This window comes from Octopus bimaculoides, chromosome 4, assembly GCF_046866305.1.
Source record: "Octopus bimaculoides isolate indiv1 chromosome 4, ASM4686630v1, whole genome shotgun sequence".
NCBI classification, from domain to species: domain Eukaryota; kingdom Metazoa; phylum Mollusca; class Cephalopoda; order Octopoda; family Octopodidae; genus Octopus; species Octopus bimaculoides.
In genome coordinates, this window is record NC_142931.1 from 101916977 (window position 1) to 101930408 (window position 13432).

The window sequence follows — 13432 nt, forward strand, 5'->3', positions numbered from 1 at the left end:
CTCTCTCCGTCACTACTGTATCAGTTGGTAGTGCACCTCCCTGTCGCCCCGCACTTCCCTCGTCCATGCCTCTCTAATTAAGACAGAACTTATAAATATTACTGGAAAAAAAATCCATATAGCAATAATACTGCTCCAATTAATACAAATAGTGATGCGTGAGCGAGTGTGCGTGTGTGTATGTGTGTATGTGTGTGTGTGCGTGTATGTGTGTGTGTGTGCGTGTGTGTGTATGTGTGTGTGCGTGCGTGTGTGTGCGTGCGCGCATACCTCCGTGTGTGTATGTGCATGCGTACGTCGTCTATGCGTATGCTTGTGCGTGCGTGTGTGAGTGCATGCGCACTTGTGTATCTATATATGCATGTGTAAATATACACACACACACATATATATTTAGAGAGAGAGAGAGAGAGATTATGACTATATTATATATTACGCGCGCACGCGTATGCGTGCGTACGTGTGTCTGTGTGTGTGTGTGCGTGTGATGCATGCGTGTATGCATGCTTTGAATGTGTTGTAGTCTGGTCGCCAGAAAACTCGGTTGATATGTTTTGTGAAAGCTCTGCAAGCCATGAACAGAGATGCCGTCAGCAAGGTGAGCGTTAACAATGAATTCTGTGACGAATGTTACGTGCATGTAGGTGTCTAACAGAACTCTATCCTTAACTCCCTCCTGTTTATTGTAGGCCTCCAGGTCATTACAGAGGTGTTTACGAACTTAAACATCCTTGGGAGCTCTTGTTTGTTGATGCCCTAGTTCTTTTAACCGAATCTGTTTCAGAATCAGCGAAGAAATTATAGAGTCTAGAATGTAGAAGCCTCAAAGCAAACGTAAGAATGACAAATGTTTTCGTTAGTGGGCGAGAAGACAAGACTTCATTGCCATTTGGGAGGTGGCCAGACATGATATGCAGAAAATGTGTAGGCAGGAACCCTGTATTGTGTAGCAAATGTAAATTAAGGGGGCATGAAAGGGATGCGGTGGAGCCATAGGTATGCTGACAGGGAAGAATGATTTCATATACAGCAGACGCCCAAAAGTAGTTGGCAGTAAGAGCTCCCATGAAATAAATTCTTTCAAATTCTAGGAACGCTTTTAAGATGTAGCTAGTAGCTTCCGCTACCTTAGAGGTGCTGGTGATCTGAAAGCATTGTAGACAGTAATATATATATATATATATATATATATATATATATATATATATATATATATATATATATAACGGTTTAGGAAAAATGTCAGCATGCTTTTACCTATGCAGGTAACAAAGAGTTTCTTTCTTTGAGTAAAGGGCAGAGTGTATGATAATGTTTGTGTGCGACGTGTAATGTTGCATGAGCAATGAATTTGAGGATGTACACAGGCTGAAAGGAATGGAAATGAACATGCTCCGCTGGATGTGTAATGTTAGTGTGCATGAACGACGGTGCAAACGAGCTGAGAGAAAAACTAAATAGTAGAGATATCAGTTGGGGTATGCAGCAGATAAGATGAAGCTGGTCTAACCATATGATGTGAATGAAGACAGTTCAGTAAAGAAGTGCCAAGTGATCCAAGTAGAAACTGCAGATGAAGTTCGAGGAAAACGTGAGAAGAAATAACGAAAGGTGGTCTGAAGAGCTTTACCTTACGAATGAACGGACGGATATGGAAATATATGTATACATGTTTATATGTGTGTATTCAGCTATGTGTAGATAATGCTTATATACGTAAACATATACAAAAATCTGTGTGTGTGTGTGTGTGTGTGTGTGTGTACATACATACATAGGTGACTGCTTCCAGAAAATAAATCTTGCCCAGAGCTGTACAGATTCAGGTGCAAATACATAGACAACCTTGAATGACAGAAGACTTTATAGAAATGTGTGTGTGTGTGTGTGTGTGTGTGTTTTAAAACAACGGGGTCATAGCCAAGGATCGAAACCCGTTTCCAAGTTCATTTCCATTCTCGGATTGTGTACTTAAAATCCATTTAACTTGTAAAATTTAGTATCATCTTAGGTGCAAATGTGGTGGATCTAGTGTGTGTGTGTGTGTGTGTGTTATTTGTTTCGGTCATTGAATTGCGGTCATACTGCAGCAGCGTACGGAAGGGTTTTAACCAATCAGACCGATCCCTATACTTATTTTTTAAAAAAACGTCTTTTACTTATTGTATCGTTCTTTATGGCAAACCGAAAAGTTACCGGAATGTAAACAAACCAACACCGGTTGTCAATTGGTGACGGAAACACAAAGATGCACAACATACACACACACACACGCATGCACACACATATACACGACAGACTTCTTTTGGTCTATCAAATCCATTCACAAGGGCTTTTGGGAGTTGGTTATAGCAGAAGACACTACGCCTACTAAATCACGCGTATATATATATATACAAATGTGCCCGATGCCAGCGCCGCCTTGACTGGCTTCCGTGCCGGTGGCACGCACGTAAAAAGCACCATCCGATCGTGGTCGATGCCACCCCACTCTGGCCCCTGTGCTGGGGGCACATAAAAAAGCACCCACTACATTCTCGGAGTGGTTGGCGTTGGGAAGGGCATCCAGCTGTAGAAACACTGCCAAATCAGACTGGAGCCTGGTGCAGTCTCCTGGCTCGCCGGACCCCAGTCGAACCGTCCAACCCATGCCAGCATGGAAAACGGCCGTTAAACGATGATGATGATATATATATATATATATACACACATGTATGTATGTATGTATGTATGTATGTATGTATACGACGACTCACAAAACGTTGTTGTTTGGCCTTTGGCCCAAGGCTATAGTTGAAGACATTTGCTCAAAGTACCGTACAGTAGAACTGAACTCGAAACCACATAGATGCAAAGCTAGTTTCTTAACCACACAACTATTTCTGTGCCTACATGCTATGCCTCTATGTATAAATATGATATGGGTGGTAGTGGTGGCGGTGATGGTGGTGGTAATGGTACAGGTGGTGATGATGCTGACAATAAAGATAATTATAGTGTGGTAGTGGTAGTGGTGGTCGTCGTTGTAGTGTTGATGGTGGGGGTGGTATGGTTACCATGATGATGGTAGTTATATTAATGGTAATGGTTACAGTAATGGTAGTGGTGGCAATGGTGATGGTAGTAATAGTGATGGAGTAGTGATGGTGGTGGTAGAAGTTATAGTGATGGACGTAGTGGTTGTGTGGTCGTGGTGATGGTGGCAGTGGTAATGGTAGTGACCACTGTGGTGGTGATTGTAGTCATTATAGTGGTAGTAGTGGTGGTGGTGGTGGTGCTGGTGCTGGTAGTGGTGGTGATAGTGGTTATAATGGTAGTTGTGGTTATAGTGGTGGTCGTAATGGTAGTGGCAGTGATTCCATTTGTGATTGTAAGGGGTGATAGTGTTTTGTTTCTATCTAGCACAGGTGTTATATAATGGTGATATCAATTGTAGTGATGGTGATGATGGTAGTAGTGAGGAATATGTGTGTGTGTGTGTGTGTGTGTGCGTGTGTGCGTGTTTCTACACTATAATCCAGTCTTGCCCTTCCCACACTAGAACCATCCTTAACCCTCATTCCACTCTACATCCTCACCACTAGAAATATGTTAGCTATGTACTACGGAAATTGTTGAAACTCTGTTGCTAGGAGTTGGTCTCTACTCACACATACATAAATATAAACAGACATAAATACACACATAAACAATTTCAAACATGCATTGCCATACATCATGTGTGTGTATATATTATGCACACAAACTCACACACATGCACATACACAGACACACATGTATGTATATGTACTTATATATATGTGTGTGTGTATGTATATATATATATATATATATATTTATATGCATTTATATATATATATATACATTTCCCTCTCCATATTTTTAAGAAGTCATGGGCTAACAAGCTTTTGGGATCAGACAATATACCATAAAGCTAAACCCTTTATGGACAGGAAACCTAAAGCAATGCCATAAACCAGCCTTCCCCATTTTTAATATATGTATATATATATATAAACACATATTATGTATTCATATATGTACACATATATAATGTACATTATATATTATATACATATAATTATATATTATATACATTGTATATCATATGTATCATGTGATCATATGACCAACCAGGTTATTAGATGTTGTTACACATCGCTGGTCACAATGTGCTTTTGTATTGTTTTAGCCTTCAAATGATGCCACTCTGCTGGCTAGGTAAGCAGGCCTCCATTCCCCACTTGATTGAAAGGAGGAATATACATATATGCAAGCATTTGATGAGAAAGAGGAGAAGATAGTAGTATATAACATAGAAGACAACTGGAGGTTCCTATGAGACAACTTAATGAGGGCCATTGACCAAATTTGTGGCTAGTGCAAAATCCCCTCCAGGCATAAGGTAACAAGCTGGTAGAACAGGAAAGTGTAAACATAGCCATTAGAGCAAAGCAACAGACCTGGAAGGACTGGAAGAGTGATAGTAGCAGGAAACTAAATCAGGTAGCTAGAATGGAGGCTGGGAGAGAAGTATATTTAGCTAGGGGAGAAGCAGAAATGAAACAGTTTGCTCATGTTATGTGGAAAGAGGACCAATGACCTAAAGTGTTTCAGATTGCAAGACAGTGTGTGAGAGAAAATTGTGGTGTTGTAGGAGAGAAGATTGTTTGCATGGATGGTGGTACACTTGCAGTTAAAGATTCTGAAAAGAAAGAGGTTTGGAAATACTACTATGAAAGGCTGCTAAATGTAGAGAATGCATGGGAGAAGGAGGGTCTGCCTATTGTGGGCCCAACAGAGAGACCAGCTGTCTGAATCAACAGTTGTTAGGTAATTAAGGGTATGAAGACACGGAAAGCCCCCAACCCTTCAGGAATCACTGTTGAGATGCTTAAAATATCTGGCAGAGTGGGATATGGCCTAGTCATCTGCATAGTTTATCAGGTTGTCCATAAGGGAGTCATATCCAATGACTGGTGTAGCAGCATTATAGTTAACTGCTACAAAGGTAAAAGTGCCGCCTTAGACAGAAATAATTGCAAAGGTATCAAGTTGCTAGACCAGGTGATGAAAGTAACAGAAAAGGTCATAGCTCAACTAATTAGGAAGAGAGTTTGCCTAGATGAGATGCAGTTTGGTTTTGTGCCTGGGAGAAGCACTACTGATGCTATCTTCCTGGTGAAACAACTGTAGGAAAAGTATTTAGTAAAAATAAACCCCTATACTTGGCTTTTGTTGACAAGGAGAAAGCCTTTGATAGGGTCTTCTGCTCCCTTATATGGTGAGCAATGTCAAAGCTAGGGATAAATGAGTGATTGGTGAAAGCTGTACAAACTATGTACAGGGATGCTGTCAGTAAGGTGAAAGTTAGCAATGAGTATAGCAAGGAATTTAGTGTACAGGTAGGAGTCCACCAAAGATCAGTTTTCAGCACCCGTTTGTTTTTCATAGTCCTCCAGACCATAATAGAGGAATTTAAGACTGGCTTCCCTTAGGAGCTCCTCTGTGCTGATGACTTTGTTCTCATTACGGAATCACTACTATGATAAAACTAGGGAAGAAATTTCAGGTGTAGAAGCAAAGTTTGGAATTAAGGGGCCTTAAAGTTAATTTAGCAAAGACCAAAGTCTTAGAAAGCAGGAAAACAGACAAATCATTGATCCCTTCATGGAGATGGCCCTGCTTGATATGTTGAAAAGGTGTTGGCAGAAACTCCATACAGCATATCTAGCACAAGCTTTAGACACATAAAAGGTGCAGTAGAATCACAGGAAGGATGAAAGAGAAAGTAGTCTTTGTGTATGGCAGATATGCAGGTACAATAAAAACTAGGAATGTGCACAAAATAGACTCTCTTATATGTCTGGTGGGAGGAGAGGTCCTTAGAAGTACTAGTCACTCTGGAGAATCAACAGGGATTTATATAATTATATGTATATATATATCATCATCATCATCGTTTAACGTCCGCTTTCCATGCTAGCAAGAGTTGGACGATTTGACTGAGGACTGGCAAGCCGGAAGGCTGCACCAGGCTCCACTCTAATCTGGCAGAGTTTCTACAGATGGATGCCCTTCCTAATGCCAACCACTCCGAGAGTGTAGTGGGTGCTTTTACGTGCCACTGGCACGAGGGCCAGTCACATGGTACTGGCAACGGCCACTCTCAAAAAGGTGTTCTTTATGTGCCACCTGCACAGGAATATATATATATATTTTATTATTTATATATTTATTTTATTATTATATATATATATATATATATATATATTATTTGATATATTTTAAGCTTTTATAAACTCTCTCTACACTTTTAGGAGTTTCATTTTTCATACAGCATGTGCAATTCTTTGTTTACTCATCTATGGTACACTACATATTTTCTTTTAATATATTTTAATTAATGTGTTATAAAGTGCAGTACTGTACTGTATTTCTGTTTATTGATTTATTAATTTCTAGGCGTGAAAATGCTTATTTTACCACAGAAATAATTAAAATCTAAAAAAATATAAATACCTATTGGCCATAGAAACTCATGATAAACTGAGGAGTCCGCGATATAATTTTACACATATTAGCGAGAAAAATCCGCAACGTGATGAAGATGCGATCGGTAAACTGTGATATGGTGAGTGATTACTGTGCATATATATATATATATGTATTCTTTTATTCTTTTACTCCTTTCAGCCATACAGCTGTGGTCATGCTGGAGCACATACTTTTATTCTTTTACTTGTTTCAGTCATTTGACTGTGGCCATATATATATGTATAAATATATATATATATATATATATATATATATATATATATATATATATATATATATATATATATATATATATATATATATATTAATGTTTGTTTTTTTATGCTATCATGCAAACAGTTTTGGTTGACTAGTATGGACAGTGACTTCAATAATGGCTTAGCGGGCCAAAAGAATAATAATAATGGTGGTGGTGGTGGTGGTGGTGGTGGTGGTGGTGGTGAGGAGGAGGAGGAGGGGAGGAAGAGGGGGAGAAGAAGAAGAAGAAGAAGAAGAAGAAGAAGAAGAAGAAGAAGAAGAAGAAAAAGGAGGAGGAGAAGAAGAAGAAGAAGAAGAAAAAGAAGGAGAAAAAGAAGAAGAAAAAGAAGAAGAAAAAGAAGAAGAAGAAAAAGAAGGAGGAGAAGAAGAAAAAGAAGAAGAAGAAGAAGAAAGAGGAGGAGGAGGAGGAGAAGAAGAAGAAGAAGAAGAAGAAGAAGAAGAATGACTCACGGAAGGGAAAGCTATCCTAATTCCCAAATCCACTGAAACAGCAAACCCACAAAATTACAGAACGGTAATTTGTCTCCCCACAATTTACAAAGCCTTTACTGCAATAATATCGCAGAGAATGAGCAAACATCTGGAAGAAAATAATTGTTTCCAGAAGAGCAGAAGGGATGCTGCGAGGGTTCATATAGCTGTAAAGATCAGCTGTTGATCAATAAAGCCATAACTGAAGACAGCTGCAGAAAGAAAAAGAGTCTAAGTATGGCCTGGATCAAGGCCTTTGATAATATTCCCCACACATGGATCCAAGAAACACTATCCAATAATCATAAAATATATGAAACATTCCATGAATAAATGGTAGACAGTGTTACAGCTTCAGACAAAAGAGGGACTCAAAAATCAAAGTCATCCCCATTAGAAAAGGAATATTCCAGAGAAATATGCTCTATCCACCCCTTTTCTGCTTGACATGCAAAACAGAACTGGATGTGAATACAACTGTTATGGCAAAACAATCAGCCACCTCTTATATATGGATGATCTAAAACTGTACACTGCAAATGATAAACAGCTGGAAACTTTACTACAGACAGTATATGGATTTACCAAAGAAATAAACATGAAATTTGGCTTAGAAAAATGTGCCAAAGAAATCTTGAAAAGCAGAAAACTAGTTAAGAGTAGCAACATCACACTAGATAGAGTAAATGGAAAAAGAGAATTAGACCAAAGCCAGACATACAAATATTTAGGAATCGATTAACTAGATATGATACAATACACACAAATGAAAGAGAAGATAAGAAAGTAATACTATAGACAAGTTAGATTAATACTGAAAACAACTCAATGCAAAAAACAAGATAACAGGTATCAACACACTAGCCGTCCCAGTTATAAGTTACAGCTACAATATTCTTAACTGGACTCTGAATGCACTAATCAAAATAGACAGGAAAACAAGAAAAATAATGACAGGATGCACCATCCAGAATCTGACATAGAAAGGTCATATATACAGCATATCAAAGGTGGTAGAGGCCTTATACAGTTAGAAGACTATTACAAAATAACCACCATAGGACTACAAAAATACCTACTTCAGAAGTGATGGCAAGAAAAGCCCCTTCATGGCAAAATTGGATTAAACTAAACAGAAAAGAAATAGACAAAGCAAAATCCCAATAATGGCTGAGGAGCTCAGGACTCAAAGCAGAAACTGAAGGATTTTTAACTGCAACACAAGATCAAAACCTTCCCACCAGAAATTACCAAAAACATGTTATGAAAAGAAATACAAGTAACTGCAGGATATGTGGAGATGGAGAAGAAACAATAAACCATATTGTCTTTGACTGCCCAGTCTGGAAAGTTTTACAGATTTTTACACTTCCAGTGATGGATTGGATCTGTAGTCTTCAAATTAGCTTTCTCCTTTCTGATTTTGAGAAGCCTAATTTCTCAAGATTTAGGCAGTGTGTTACATATCCCAGGGCCCCAATAATTACAGGTATAAACCTGAACTTGTAACCTGGATAAAGTAACTGCAGATTTCTCAATAGTTCAGTGTAGCAATTCTCTTTTTCACTGATATTCAGCTTTATGTTAACATCCACTGGGCAGCTAATTTCCACAACTGTACACAGTTTCCTTCCTCTATTCCAAATCATTATATCAGGTCTGTTGTGCTTACATTTTATTGAGGTCATCACTGGGACATCCCACCAGTACTCCTTTTTATTAAAAGTCTCTATGGCTTCTACCATACTGTGGGTATGTATGTATGTTCAGTGCACTTTTGGCTGTGTAGTAAGAATTTTGCTTCCAAACCACATTATTCTGGGTTTAGCTCACTGTGTGGCACCTTGGGCAAGTCTCTTCATCTATAGCCCCAGGATTTGGTGAAGGGAAACTGCAAAAACCCATCATATACATGTATGTGTGTGTGTGTGTATGTATGTTTTGTATTTCTCCCTCACCACCTGGTAACTAATGCTGGTTTTGTGTATGTCCCTATAACTTAGGTGGTTTTGTAAAATGAGACTGATAGAATAAGTATCATACTTTACCAAAAAAATAACCAAAAATCAAAATGTGCTGAGTTCAATTTGTTTGATTGAACCCATCTAGACGGAATCCTAGCATGGCTGCAGTCCATTGATAAAAACGTACTAGTGTAGCTAGAGAGGAGCAGAGGGGGTGGTCCGCCCCGGGTGGCACCACTTTGGGGTCTGCTGTAGGCAATATATATTTTTGTGGGGACATAGGGGCGACAAATTGAAGGGCCACTCTGGGCAGCACACATTCTAGCTATGCTATTGTTAAAATGTGTAAAAGATAAAAGATCAAAGAATTACCAAGTCACTTATTTCTAGAATATTCTAAAGACATGTGTACCCTTAATGTGGTTCTCAAATGGGGTCTATTTGGCCCTCAGGGTCCATATAAGATTTTGCTGTTAAAATTTATTTGCAATAAATTCATCATACATCTACAGGGTGCTCCAGAAAGATTTACCCATCTTCAGAACTCTTCCTAAAGAATATCGGTTCAGGTAATATTATCTACATTTTACACAAAGATTTGCATATTTCTTTTGTTCATTCGTCTACTGTTTCATTCGTCTATAACAGGTTTGTAAACAAACATGACATTCAAAGCAAAACGTGACCAGATTGTCGCTTTAAAAACAGCTGGTGTGAGCAGCAAGGACATAACAAAACAGTTGAATGTGTGTCATAAAACAGTGTTCAATAACTGGAAATGATATATGGAGTTTGCTACTACCTCTAGCAAACCAATTCCTGGTAGGAAATGATCAATTCATACCAAACAAACCGTTGAAGCTGTGAAGAGGCGAGTGAACCAAAATTCCCACAGGAGTGCAAGAAAAACTGCAAAAGCTCTTGGTAGTTTGAAATCGTCAATGCACAGGGGCTTTAAAGAGGATTTAAAGCTAACTGCATACAAGAAAAAATTCCAGCAGTTAATTTCAGCAGCTTCCAAGAAGAAACGGTTCAAATGGGGTAAAATCATGTTAGCTGAGATGAAGAGGTGGTATGATGCTCATGCAACTCAGTGATCATGCGTTTGCAGGCTATGGTCAAGGCGAAAGAAGGTCATTTTGAAATGTAATTACTGCAATGGATTGACAATTTACATTAAAATGAGTGTGCCAAATTTCATTATCCTACCTTAAGTTTATTTTGAATAAATAAGAAATATCAATGGGTAAATCTTTCTGGGACACCCTGTACAATGCTCCAAATATTTTAACAATTTTTTAATACAATTCCTAACAATAATTATGTAAATATATGATTTTTTAAACAGCGAATGACTATGGGGGTCTAAGTAAAACAGGAATCAAAGGGAGTCAATGAGCAAAAAATGGTTGAGAATCACTGCCTTAATGTAATCCAATTTGGGTTGCATTTGAACCCATAGCTTAAAGGGACAGAAGAAAATACGCAGATTCTTTGCATGTTCTTCCTCCACCACCACCACCACCGCCACCACCACCAGCGCCACCACCACCGCCGCCACCACCACCACCACCATGCTGCTGCCGTCACCACGCTCCTGCCACCACCATGCTGCTGCCACCACTATCATATTGTCGAAACAGGCATACATTAGAACATTTACACATTTTTTAACAAAAAAGAATGTTAAAATATCACTACCACCACCGCCACCACTATCTCCACTTCACTGCAAACCACTACCAACACCACCACTGCCATTACCACCAAGAGTAACACTGTCACCATCAACCACCACCATCACCATCATCACCACCAATACTGCTGCTGCCACCACCACCACCACAACAGGTATATATATATCATTATACTAATTGACAGAAATATCAAGCCCTGTTAGACACAGACTGTTGACTGCAGCTGTTGACTTCTCATTGTTGTTGTGGCGGTGGTTTTAGTGGAAGTGGTTGTGGCTGGTGTGACTATTGTGGAGGTTACTATGGTGGTGGCTGTGATGGTGGTTGTTGTGGTAGTGATGCTCTGGTGGTGGTTGTTGGGTGGTGGTTGTGGCTATTGTGATTGTGATTGTGGTGGTAGTGCTGGTGGTTGTGATTGTGGTTCTTGTAGCAGTTTTAGCGAAGTGGTGCCCCAACATAGCCACAGTCTAATGACTTAAACATGTGATAGATAAAAGATATATGCATGTGATGTGTGTGTGAGAGAGTATGTTTGTGCATGTGTGTGCATGTGTGTGTGTACGTGTGTGTGTATGTGTGTGCATTGTGTGTGTATATGTGTGTGTATGTGTATATGTGTGTGTATGTGTATATGTGTGTGTATATGTGTGTGCATGTGTGTGTGCATGTGTGTGCATGTTTGTGCATGTGTACGTGTATGCATGTGTGTGTGAGACTCTGTGTGTGTGTGTGTGTGCATGTGTGTGCATGTTTGTGCATGCGTACGTGTATGTATGTGTGTGTGTGTGTGTGTGTCACTGTTCCATTGGTTTGACATTATATAATAATTGTAAATGAGGGTCCCTGCAATGCATGCAGTGTCCTCTGTTTCCAATCTTTTGTGAAAACCTGTCTGGCCATGAGAAAATACTACCTTACTTGGAAACAAGTGAAGGTTGGCTGCAGGAAGGGCATCCAACTGTAGAAAATCTGCCTCAACCATGCAAGCATGGAAAAGTGGATATTAGAATGATGATGATGATGATGACGATGATGATGATGACGACGAAACCGATGATGGTAATGATGACAATGATGATGACAACAATGATGATACATACAGCAAACTCTAACATGCGTTGAGAAATAATATGGAGCACAGTGTGTCAGCCTGGACATGTTGCACTCAGCACTGTTCAATTTATTTCTTTTCACATTCCAAAAATAAAAAAATAAGTGTGGATATACATGAAAGATATTTATTTTACAATTGATACTTATATACACACAACAATGAAAAATAAACATTGTTTGGCCAATATTTATCTAGACACTACCGACAAAACTATATAGTCAATAAACACAGTAGTTTACTTTGCAACCAGATGGTCTTAGATTCAGTATTACTGTATGGGGCCTAAGGCAAGTTTCTTCAGGCCAACCAATATCTTCCAACTGAAATTGGGAAACTGCAATCATATGCACCCTTGTGTGTGTGTATATATATATATATATATATATATATATATATATATATATATATATATATATATATCTAAATTCGACGACTGGCACCCATGCCAACGTCGTCTCCTTCATTGGACACGAAACTCAGCTTGCGAAGACCTGTTGGGGCAAGTGAAAGTGAAATCATGATGGCACCTGTGCCCAGCGTTGCCTTTCTGGTACTTGTGCCCGTGACATGTGTAAGGACTTTCGAGCGAGATCGTTGCCAGTGCCCCTGGACTGGCTCTTGTGCAGGTGGTACATAAAATACATCATTTTGAGCGTGGCTGTTGCCAGTACCGCCTGACTGGCCTTCGTGCCGGTGGCACGTAAAAGCACCCACTACATTCTTGGAGGGGTTGGCATTAGGAAGGGCATCCAGCTGTAGAAACTCTGCCAGATCAGATTGGAGCCTGATGTAGCCATCTGGCTTCAGCAGTCCTCAGTCAAATCGTCCAACAAATGCTAGCCTGGAAAGTGGACGTTAAATGATGATGATGATGATGATGATGAATAAATGGAGCAAAACACATATAAATAAAAGTTCCTTTAATTCCTACAAATGTTTCAAAATATATGTGCACTCTACTCCAAAGAAGTAAGAGCTGCTGGAATTCCACATATATTCATCGTCAGGGAACCAACATATAGAAGCAAGACAAATGCGAATTGATGAGGTAACTTACAAGTTTTATATGAGGTAACTTACGAGATATAACTCGTAAGTTACCTCATCAATTCGCATTTGTCTTGCTTCTATATGTTGGTTCTCTGACGATGAATATATGTGGAATTCCAGCAGCTCTTACTTCTTTGGAGAAGAGTGCACATATATTTTGAAACATATGTAGGAATTAAAAGAACTTTTATTTATATGCATTTTGCTCCATTTATTGTTATTATTCATATCTACTCAAAATGCATCACTTTAACTTGGTATCTCTACCTATAAAATGGGTGTGATATCCTGGCTTTTTGTGTGATTTTTGCTACCCATGG

At 39.1% G+C, this 13432-nt stretch overlaps 1 long non-coding RNA gene across 2 annotated transcripts in view; it reads left to right on the forward strand.

Annotated features, from left to right (window-relative positions):
* The first annotated feature begins 460 nt into the window (after nucleotides 1–460).
* The window catches only part of LOC106875230 (uncharacterized), a 53165-nt gene continuing 40193 nt past the window's right edge, over nucleotides 461–13432 (forward strand). Inside the window, exons 1-3 of one of the 2 annotated variants that reach the window (XR_001410093.3) lie at nucleotides 461–598; nucleotides 6466–6634; nucleotides 9900–10502. This is a non-coding gene — a long non-coding RNA (uncharacterized LOC106875230). Of the gene's footprint in view, nucleotides 599–6465; nucleotides 6635–9899; nucleotides 10503–13432 lie in introns of those variants that run through there. The other variant, XR_008264049.2, reaches the window with a different exon arrangement.